Source organism: Notamacropus eugenii, chromosome 1 (genome assembly GCF_028372415.1).
Source record: "Notamacropus eugenii isolate mMacEug1 chromosome 1, mMacEug1.pri_v2, whole genome shotgun sequence".
Taxonomy (NCBI): Eukaryota; Metazoa; Chordata; class Mammalia; order Diprotodontia; family Macropodidae; genus Notamacropus; species Notamacropus eugenii.
The window spans coordinates 15978989-15990911 of NC_092872.1; the positions used below are offsets into that span (position 1 = coordinate 15978989).

General features: G+C 36.8%; 1 non-coding gene across 1 annotated transcript; it reads right to left on the reverse strand.

Annotated features, from left to right (window-relative positions):
* Positions 1–11109: 11109 nt before the first annotated feature.
* LOC140521791 (U6 spliceosomal RNA) lies at positions 11110–11214 on the reverse strand. The gene has a single exon (XR_011973087.1). It is a non-coding gene; the product is annotated as a U6 spliceosomal RNA (small nuclear RNA).
* Positions 11215–11923: the final 709 nt, after the last annotated feature.

Sequence of the window (11923 nt, forward strand, 5' to 3'; positions counted from 1 at the left end):
TTCCCTTTAGGCTAATGTTACAGTCAGTTGGAGCTTCCTTTTCATCTCATAGACACAACTCATTATATGTAGTCAGAACTGCAGCAGTAACAGGGTGGCGTACTCCTTTATCCAGACATCCAATCACCCGAGACTCCCCTTCTTTCTTGTTGCCTTTCCTCCACTCCAACCATGAAATCAGCCATGAGGCCATTCTGTTCTCACCCTGCTAACTAAAACCAAATGCTCTGAACCTGATCTAATTCAGTCTCATTCAGTGGTTCAGGTTCAGATTTAGACTATAATGAGACAATGGTGGATCATTCAACTCTTGACAAGGAGACATTTATTCAGAAATAAAAAGGAGTTTCTTTGATTCATTTGAATATGGCTCCTCATTGCCTGCATCTGTCATGAGTATTAGCATTGGTTCAGAAAGGTATAATGACTTATATAGAGATGGGGACTCCATCGAGCCTGAGGATCCTTGACTTAGTCATCATTTGGGCTTATGGATCTGAGACCATGTCAAGAATTTGAACCCCAGACCCCTGAACTACTTAGGTCCTGAAGATAGCCTCCTTTCCCTTTCAAGAGAAACTGATCCAGATTACATAAAACAGTTATTGCTTCTACCCCACTAATTATATTTAGAACCTATCACTGGTTCTCTAATACTTGCCAGTGTAAATGTTTTTGTTTTTAAGATCTAAAAGTGCCATTATAATGAACTGTTTTAATTTAAATAGAAATACATTAATAGGAGCTCAAATGAATAGAAGGATGTTCCTCCACAACAGGGCTATCCCTAGGAGTCTCAAAATATTTGAGTATAACTGTGCTAGTAGTAATCCTTCTTTGGGAACCTAGATTTGCCAGTGTAAGACCAAGTTGGGATGAGAAAGTTATTCTAAAGAGAAGTTGTGCAAGTTTTCATGAGAGAATTGTGAGGTACTATACTTAGGGTGGCCACCCCATGTACTCACCAACCTTAGTGAGGGATAATTGGAGTTTATGGACAATCTTGGAACCTTATAGACTAAGAAATAAGATTCTAAATAGGAGGAAACAAACTACTTTTGTCAAATTTAATATGCCTTAGGTATAACCAAGGTTTGGATCCAGTCATCATCCCAAATGCTAGAGCCATGGGAGTTATACAGTTGAGTCAAAGGAACAGATACAGACAATATGCCAAATTTGCTGTCCATCTCATGATGCACAAATCCACTGTTATTTGTGGGAGAGTTATCAACGTTGTGAGTATTGTACTTTAGACTAACCTGTCTACTACCAAGTGATCCACTGAAAAGGGAATAAGAAAAGGAAACAAGTGGGAACTTTGAAGCAAGAAAACAGAATGGCTGCAGCCACTGGTTTCTTAGGAGAGTTTTGCCATGCATGAATTAGTGTGCTCTGCAATCAATCCAGTAGGATATTCTCCATCTGTCTTTTCTCTACATATTTGCAACTGTGTTTTCAGGTTGCCAGAAGTCCTGGCATGACAAAGTATTGAAGGCTCTGCTTTGCTGAGTACCTAGGCAGACATGTCTGAAAACATTCTCGCTCCCTTGTGGCATATTTGGGTGGCACTCAGGTAAAGGCACAGAGACTACTTTGCTACCAAGCAGGTTTGGAGTGAGCCAACTTTTTTTCCTATGGTTGTTCCATGACTATTTTCAGTTGTGTCTGACTCATTGTGACCCCACTTGGAGTTTTCTTAGCACGGATAATGGAATGATTTGTCATTTCCTTCTCCAGCTCATTTTACAGATGTGGATATTGAGGCAAAGAAGGTGAAGTGACTTGCTCAGGGTCACAAAGCTAATGTATGTCTGAGGTTGGATTTGAACTCATAAAGATAGGTCTTCCTGATTTCCAAGTCCAGTGTTTTATCCACTCTGCCCCTTAGCTGCTCCCCAGCTGACTTTAGGGGCAAGATTTAGGATTTAAGTGTGTAGTCAAGACAGGAAGAACAGAAGACAGTTTTCAGGATCATAGATTTAGATCTGGAAGACTCTTGAAAGGTCACCTAGTCCTAACCAGTTATATTAGAGATGACAAACCAGGTCTGTAAAAGTTAAATGATATGTACAAGATTATATAGGGAATAAGAGACAGAGCTCAGGTTCAGATCCAGATTCATTGACTACAAATCCAGCACATTTTTCATGGTACCACTAAAACTAATTGGAGTGCCCTACATGTGAATGCAACATTAAGAATAATTTTTCAAGTTTTTTTGGAAAGGAACTATGCTTTAGTGGTTAAAATATTGAATCTAAAGTCAGGAAACTGGATTTGAATTTCTTTTATGTCCTCAGATACCTAATAGCTGTGTTATTATGGGCAAATCTACCAGGCTCCCAGACTCTCAGTTTTCATATCTATAAAATGGGGATAATAGGTGCTATATGAATGTTATTATTTTTATTTTAATATCCTGCATATTTCCCTAGAACAATTGTCAGTAATATATATTATAATATATAAGCATACTATATATAATATACTGATTTTCAGGAATATATATATATACATATAGTATACTTGTATATTGATTTTCAGGAATAATGAATTCTTGACATTTTTGGGAAATAGGGCAAGGGAAGAAATGGAAATATGTGTCCCCTCCTATAGAAGTTGAGTAATGAGAAGCCAGGACAAGAGAGCGTAGTGATAGTAAAACAAAAACAAAAAAAACAAGAGAGGAACATAGTGACCCAGCATGGCTTTGTGAGTAGAAAGAAGCCAGGGAATGAAAAAGTAGTGAAAACAACATCTTACATTATATTGAATGCTACCTGACATATTGTGAAATGTAGCTAATAATATTGTTAGATGTCCATTACCATACCAAGTACAGTTATCCTTTCCACATGGTGGAGGTCAGGGGTATGGAACACCAGTGATCTGGTAAGACCAAAATAAAATTTTTGACCCTCCCTTTGTACCAGAGAAGTCTCGATTATTATGATATTAAAAGAGAAAATTTGTTGATATCATATATTTATACATTTCTGAGTTTCTAAACATTTTCTTTGTTGTATGCTGGCCTTTGCATGTCTTCTGTGGCTTCCGTGAAACTCCTCCAAAATTCTCATTTAATTTCTTACACTGACTCGTGATATATCAAAATCCAATGGGAAGTGTCGCAAGATGGAAGTGGTGATGGTAATGCTCTCCTGCTTTCTTCCAGTGTCAGATTTTGGCCTTGTCACTCAGGGTAACTAAAGCATTCATCATCCAGTATTCTAAAAGATGCATGCTAGATTTTTCGCCCTCATGGCTCCTTACAGTGGGTGTTAGTATTTCTTTCCAGACCAGATTATATCTTTTATTGAAGTCCTTTATCTAGTTCAGTATTCTCCAAAGTGGGGTATGTAAAATTATTTTCTGGGGTGAGGGGAGAAAATATTAAAACTTCTATTTAAGTTTTTTGAAATTAAAAAAAGAAAGCTTTACTAATATTTTATATGAGTTGATGCTGATATTCTAACCCAGTCTATGTGTCAGATATTCACCTGTCACATATAGTACATGAGGTGTCCTGAAGGTAGAGTGGGAAAGTAGATCTTTCAGATGTTAGAGGATTGACAGTGGTTTACTCCTTATTTTGTGAATTCATATTCCAGTTTACATGTACCTGGGTAAGTGAATTCATTGATTACATTATATGGTTTTAAGTAACTTGAAACTTCTAAAATGGACAAAGGGATTAAAAAAGATTCCTGTAAAGAAATCACGGATCAAATATAATGGTGATCATGGGAAGACAAGAAGCAGTATGAAATGGATGGAATTACTTCTTCTTCCACTAGTGGTTGGAACTTTTGGGCAGCTATAGATGTAAAAAGCTTCTGCTTTTGATAAAAGCAAGTGAAATTATCAATATAATTTGAAATAGATTCACATCTACTATCATTAATGTTGACTCTCATTTTGTCATCCCTTGAGATATTAGATAATGATGGTATGAAGCCATTATAAGTAGAAAGCTATTGAAAAGTGAAATTTTTTCCTGCTGAAAATGGCATAAATACATTAGAGCTTTCCTAGCTGTACATATAAGTTGGTAACATAATTTTTAAGCAAAACTCTTTCAGATGAAGAGTTTTGATGGATTCTGAATCATTTGTAAAATATATAAAAATGCATCTCCTGACTAGTTTACAAGAACTGACATCAAGGAAGATAGAAATTTGAATTTTACCATAATTCTGATTGGTGGATAGAATTATAAATGAATATTTTGATTAAATATGGCAGTTAGCAGTGTCATTCTTCCATTGGGATGTATTTCCCTATTGTTGTCAAGGGTACCACCATCCTTCCATTCTTGTAAACTTGAAGCCTAGGTAATATCCTTGTCTGTTTTCTCACCCTGCCCCCACTCTTGCTATATCTAATCTGTTGCCTAATGATTTTACCTTCATAACATCTCTGTCACATACCTCTTTCTCTCCTCTATGATGCCACCAGCCTGGTGCATGTTCTTCACCTCCTCATACTTGGGCTATTGATACCTGCTGATTGATTTGTCTGCCAAAAGTCTCTCTCCCCCCACCCCCCTCCCTGCCTCGTGTCCATCTTCCCAGCTGCCAAAGTGATCTCCCTAAAGCAAAGGTCTGGCTATGTTACCTCCCTCCCACTTCCTCCAGAATAAACTATGTGGCTCCCTATCATCTCCAGGATGAAATAAGAACCCCTCTCTTTGATGTTCAAAGCCCTTCACAACCTGTCCTCCTCTCTGTCTTTCCAGTCTTATACCTTCTACCACCCTTATATTCTCTGTCCTCTTTACTGTTCTTCAAACAAGAGACTCCATCTGTGAGCTCTGGGCATATTTACAGGCTGCCCTTCATGCCTGGAATGCTGTCTGTCTTTATATCCACCTTCTGGCTTCTCTGACTTCCTTCAAATCCCAAATCTACAGAAATGCTTTCTCTCACTTCTGTCATTTTTCAGTTTTATATGACTCTTTGTGACCCCATTTGGGGTTTTCTTGGCAGAGACACTGGAGTGGTTTTCTTTTTCCTTCTCCAGCTCCTTTTACAGATGAGGAAATTGAGGTTTAAGTGACTTGCCCATGATCACACAGCTAGTAAGTGTCAGATGCCAGATTTGAATTCAAGAAGATGAGTCTTCCTGACTTCCTATCTACTGTACTTCTCAGCTGCCCCATTCCTTCTTAATTATACTACCTATCTTCTGTTGATTATTTCCAATTTATCCTCTATATAGCATGTTTGTCCATAGTTGGTGTATGTTGTTTCTCCCATTCGACTGTGAGTTCCTTGAGAGCGCTGTCTTTTACTTTTCTTTATATCCCAAGAACTTGGCATAGTGACTGGCACATAGTAGGTGTTTAATAAATGCTCATTGACTGATTCATTTTTCATCTATGTCATCCATTAAAACCGAGTATTGAAATAAATTGATCTTAGAACCGGTATTCCAGATTACTGTATCATGAAGTATTAAACTGATGTTAAAAAATAATGAAGCATTCTCAATCACGTTACTATCATTTAAAATAATGTAAATGATAATTTTAGTGAGAAAAGTACCATCTACTGCAAATAAAACAAAATTAAGATAATTTTATTTCATCTTTATATTTCTATTTAAAATGTCTACTTTTATATATCTTTACAATGTTCATAATTGAGCAATAGCATATGCGTGTGATTTATAAATATGCATATATTCAGTGTGCATGCTCCCAAATATTTGACTGATAGGAATTAATGATCAATAAAGTTTGGAAATTGTTGACCTAGTAGATAGTACAGATATTGCCATGAAACTCCTAAAACTGCGTTTTGCTAAGGAAATCTTCCTCTTCTCTATCTCTGGCTAATCAGTCTCCCTCTTCAAGCTTCTCCACTGACTCCCTGCTGCTTTCTAAATCAAGTTGAAATTTTTCTGGACTGTAAGATTTGCTATCACTCTGTTCATATTTGTTATAGATGGTAGTATTTTTCTACCATCTTTATCAGTTTCTTCTCTTATGCCAACAAAATCTCCTTAACTCTATAGAGGCTGGGCAATGAGAAATCAGTTTAAGTTAACCCTGTGTAGGTTTTTGCATTGGAAGAGAATTTGTGTTTCCCCCAGAAAAGCTTTTATGCCTCTCTGCTCAGCTTTCTACACAGGCTACATGTAGGTTCTAATGTTCAAATTCCTGGCACACATCCCATAGGCATTCCATACATCTTGGACCTCTGATTCTGCTAATGGCATTTTCTAATCCTAACTGGGCCTAGATTTATCTGCACAAGAGGAAACTACTTTAACAAAATAGTAATATTCAGAGAAAATATTTTTGTGACATTTCCTATGGTTGCAAGAAATAAACTCTTTCACATGGAATTTTACTAAATGCAATGAGCAAATTGGGAAATTCTGCTTACTATTCACAGATTTGCATGAGATTTTTGCAATGTACTGGTATTATAAATATGATTATAGGATTACAAGGATCCCTGGTCTGGAAATATCTCTTGAATATGCCCCATCCTCTCCTCTGATACTGACATCCCTCTGGTACAGATCCTCATTTTCTCATGCTTGGACAATTACAATGGCTTGCTGATTTGTCTGCTTGCCACAACTCTATCCCCACTCTAGTCCATCCAAAATGATCTTTAAGTGCAGGTTTGACCACATCGCCTTCTGTTTGCCTTCCCCAACATAATAAAATACATTGAGTCCCTATCACCTTCAGGATGAAATATACATCTTCTATTTGATGTTCAAAGCACTAGCTCTACCCCTTCCCCTCCCAAGCTTTCTGATCTTCTTATACCATGCACTCCCCCATAGAGTCTGTGATCCATTGATGCTAGCTTCCTTGCTGTTCCTTAAACAAGGCACTTCATGTTTTTTTTCTAGGAGTTCACTGTCTGTCCCACATGACTAGAATCCTCTTCGTCTCTACCTCTTGATTTCTCTGGCTTCCTTGGAAATCAAAGAAAAATCCCACCTTTAACAGGAGGTCTTCCCCAATCCCTCTTTATTCAACTGTCTTCCCTCTGATTATTTTCTATTTATTCTCTATACAGCTTGTTTGTACATATTTGTTAGCATGTGGTCTTCCCAATTAGACAGTGAGCTTCTTGAGGGTAGGTACTATCTTTCCTTGTTCTTTATATCCCCAGTTCTTGGCACATAGCACTGGATAAATGCTTACGGACTGACTGATGGAGCCCACAGAGATGTTAAAAAAATATTCACATACAAACTATACTTAATTATTTGTAAAAACCTATTGGAAAATGGTATGCCTCAAAAAGCTATCATACATATTTCCAACTTGTTTTAAGTCAACATGAATATGCATATTCATCAGTTTTCTTTAGCATAAGTAATAATGCATTTATATTTACAAAGCACTTTTCCTGCTGTTCTTGGAAAGTACATCTTATCCCCATAGCATTCTAGAAGCACAGAGCTCTGGGGATTATTCGTCTTACCTATTCAACTTCTAGGCAAGAAAACTGAAAGCCAGAGAGGTTAAAATACAGTTATGTGTAATAAAACCCTTAGAATATCAATTAATTGGCTCTCCCCTCTTCTCTCCCCCACCCCCCCCTTATTTGGAGGAATATATGAATGACTGTACAAGTCACTCTCAGGTAGGGGGCAGTGTGACATAAAGAAAAGCACACTCGAATTAGGAGACTTGATCTTAGCTCCAGATCTGTTATTAACAGGTAGGTGACTTTGAATAGGTCATTTCCTCTCTTTAATTTCTTTTTTCTACTATGAAATAGGAGAGAAGGAAAGCGAGATGGAATCATATGACCCTTTCGTAGGCAAAGCTGGGTGGTGAACAACCTAGGATTGGTGGTTGTAGGGAAACTAGTGAGTCAAACTAATTTTGTAATAAAAAGAAGTGAATAGAAGGGTTATGTAGGTTTGCAAACAGAATCTACATTTAGATTTTTGTAATAAAAGGAACGGAATAGAAGGGTTATGTAGGTTTGCAAACAGAATCTACATTTAGATCACATTGAAGACAACTTGGTATATTTTGGAGTACCTAAGGCACCTTCCAATGGTAAAATTATCTTCTGATACTTTTTTTTTGGTTAATAAAGAATTTCATTTTTGGGTCAATAAACGTAGTCCAACCTTCTACTTGGAATAAGGATACATGTTTCTAAGGAGGCACTGAAATATCCTACATCGATAAGAGATTTTACAGCTCTATTTGCTAAAGCAGAAAAATAAAATAGAATATTTAAAATTTTTTTATAAGTAATTTCAAGATGTATCTCCATCTATTGAATCCTTCCTTGAAACAAAGAAAAACAGGTCAGTAGAACCAATCAATGCAGCAATTTTGTCTGCCAGTACATACAACATTCTACACACGTACTTTCCAACCTGTTTTCTAAGAGGGTATTACTACAATAGTAAGTGCATTTGAGAAAATGTATTACATTTGAGAAAAATCCCTGCAATATCCAGAGAAAAGCAAATGGGGCATCCAGCACATTGGGCAGAGTCCCTGTGGTGAACTTGTGGGAGCACATTTACAAGAGTCACACCATATGGACAGTCACAAATGGGCTCCCATCTTTACTGTTAATCAGAACCTTCAAAGCTCTATTTGAGCTTTCAGTATTTCAAGTTCTAATTTAAAGATATTCATGAGTAGGTGAGAATCACATTTCAGAAGTGTGGTGAATACAAGGTGAAACTAGCTGAGAGCCATCCTGTACCTTCCATAACAGGTAGTGAATGAGTAGGCACCTCATAGAAGAAATGCACAGTGACTGTTGATGTATGACAAGAACCCTGTTAAGACCGGAACTGTGGGACTTTAAATGCTTCTGTTTCCTTACTTTTCTTGTATCTGAGTGTGCCTGAAATAGGTGTCCTGCTTTTTCAAATGTGCCTTGAACCTTAGCCAGGTACCTCCTTCTGAATACATCTATAGCCAACAGAAAAAAGGTGGGAGAAGATAAGTCTGCTTCCTATCCCCACCCCTTCTATTCCTCCTTCACAAAGTCCTTCCAATTCTATATGCACTCCTTTAAACTCACAAACTTTTTTTTTTTTTACAGTTCACTCAGGGCTTGGCACTCAATTGACAGCCAATGGAATTACTCCTTCTGAACCATGCAGAGAAAGATATTCACTTCTTATAAAAGGATCAGAGCAAGGAGTCATTTTAATTCCCCATTAACCCTTTTTCATTATATTCTGTGCTGGAGGAGAGAAAGTTTAGTCAAAGAGTTGGGCAAAGTTCCTCTTTTCCGCCTTAGCTTTGAGATGTGGTTTCTGATACTCTTAACTCATGCTTTCTTCTTCATCTGTGACCTTTATCACATGATTAAATTTTGCAGTTTTTTTCTTCACATGGAAACAGATTGGAGAAAACATTCTTTCTTTGGATAAGGGGAGGGGAAGGATTGTTTGCTATTGGGAATTATAATTACAACTCCCATTTAAAATGTTGTATAGCATATGAAGCACCTTCCTTGTTTCGTAAATAAAAACCTTAAGGATCAGAGAGATCAACACAATGTCATTATAGCGCTATATTAGTTCAAGATACATAGGGAATTAACACAAACATATAAGGTCATGTGCCCTTCCTTAGTAGATAAATGGTCAGTGGATATGAATGAACAGTTATCCAAAAAAGAATTTGCAACTATTTACAGATGGATGAAACATTGCTCCGTATCGGTAGTAATGAAAGACATAAAAACTAAGGCAATTCTAAGGTTTTACCTAATATTTGGTAAATTAGGAAAGAGTAAAAAAAAGTAGGAATAGTCAATGCTAGAGGGGCTCTAAGATGTACCAGTACCAGTGTACTGTTGGTGGAGATGTAAATTGGTTCAATCATTTTGGAAAACAATTTGGAATTATGTGAAAAAAGCAGCTAAAATAAAAGAAATTCTTTGACCAAAAGATTCCACTCAAGGGCACATACTCTTAGATAAGAAACAGCAACAGAAAGGTCTCATATATACCAAATACTGATGATAGCACTCTGTGATAGCAAAGAATTGGAAATAAAGTAGATGCCTATTGATTACAGATTAGCTAAATAACTTGTGTTACAGGAATGTAATAGAATTACTCCACAAAGAATTTTTAACATGATGAATTCAGAGAAACAAAGGAAGACCTATGAATTAATGCAGAATGAATTCAGTGGAACCAAGAAAACAATATACACAATAACCTTAATAATGTTAATGGAAAGAACAAGAAAATGGAACTGAGTGCTGTGTAATTATTATGAATAACCTTGGTTATGGAAAGGAAACGATAAAATGCTTCTCTCCTTTCACTGGAGAAGCGGGTTTTATAGACTCTCGCATATACCGTCAGATGCAGCTAATGTGTTGGTTGGCTTTGTTGAACTGTAAAAAAAACTGTAATTATTATAAAGGCAGACTTACTAGGTAGGGGAAGGGAGGAAGGATATATTCAGAAATGAATGTGATAGAAAAACAGAAGGCTTCAGTAAAACTTTAAAAACACATTAGAAACAGTATTATTAAATTATTGTGAATTTTATCATATGTTTATTTTAGAAAGAACTAGTCATGCTGTGAGTTAGACATTAAATATAAGAAATAAATAACTGCCTGGAACAGAATAGATGTTTAATAAAGGCGTGCTGAGTTGAATTTCATTGATCCTTCCTTCCCCTCTGCTTCCCTCCTCTCTTCTGCCCTCCATTTTCCTTCCCTTCCCTCCCCTTTCCTCCCCTCCCTCTTCTTTCCTCCCATTTCCTTCCCTGCCCTTCCCTTCCCCTTCCCCTTCCTTTCCTTTTTCATTTTGTGAGAAATTGGAGCTCTTACAGTGAAAGTGCAAAGCCTTTGATGGCCTACAGAGTTCATTTTTAAACTGTGCCTATAGTGTGCCAAATATCTTGCCTTGGCTCTGATTATTGGGCCAGGGATTGAGTGTATCACGAGATAAAGGCCATCTGAGAGCCTCCAGCTTGGGGCATCTCCTGCCAAAAGGAAGACAGACCGAGTCTGGTTTTTTTCTCTCTTGGTCCAATCTCTCCAGGTCTCATGTCCTGTAGCCAGAGATTCTGATATAAATGGTGCCTTTTTTTTTGTTGTTAATGACATTATAAATTGAACACTGAAAAATATAGAAGGCTTCAGAAACTAGTGTGTGATCCTTGTGCATAGGACTTACTAGTCTCCTTTATACTGTTCCCATTTTATTATATTGCTTCCAAAGAAAGCATTATCTTGCTTCTTAAAACATAACAGTATACCATAATTAGTATTATCTATAACTTTATGACCTAATATTCTGGTCTCTAACTTATTCTTTGAATTGTGAGAGTTTACATTTTAGCCTTGATCTTTCATGAATTTTCATGTAATTGATGATGTGAATTTTTCACTTAATTAAATTTAACTTGTTGAGATCACATACTGGGAAAACTAGACTTCTGCAAAATATGCCCTCTTTCATTTCCCATTTCTCTCAATTTCCCCTGTTCCTTACTTCTTCCTTTCATGTTTTACCTCCTATTTTCTATTTCACATTATTCCCTAGAATCCCTCTTTATGCCTGGTCTTGTCTTTGGACTACTACACTCTTCTATAGAAGACTTTTAACCAAAGAAACCCTCAACAACAATCCTAAAAAAGAATTATGTAGACATGTTGTTTTCCTTAACCTGAAAGAACAAGTCTTGATGAGGATTTCAGTTCATAATACTTTTGTATGGATTTACTTGTATGCCCTTCAACATCTCTCCACACCACAGTTGACTGCTGCCAATGAGATTAAATCACAGGGTCACTTAATGGCAGATCCATGTTAGAGTAGAGATACACACAGAGAAGGATCGTAAAGATGAGAAAGGGTTCATGGTTTGGAATCAGGAAACTTGAGTTTTAGTCATATTTGACTAAGATCAAGACTTCTCAACTAACCTCTGTGA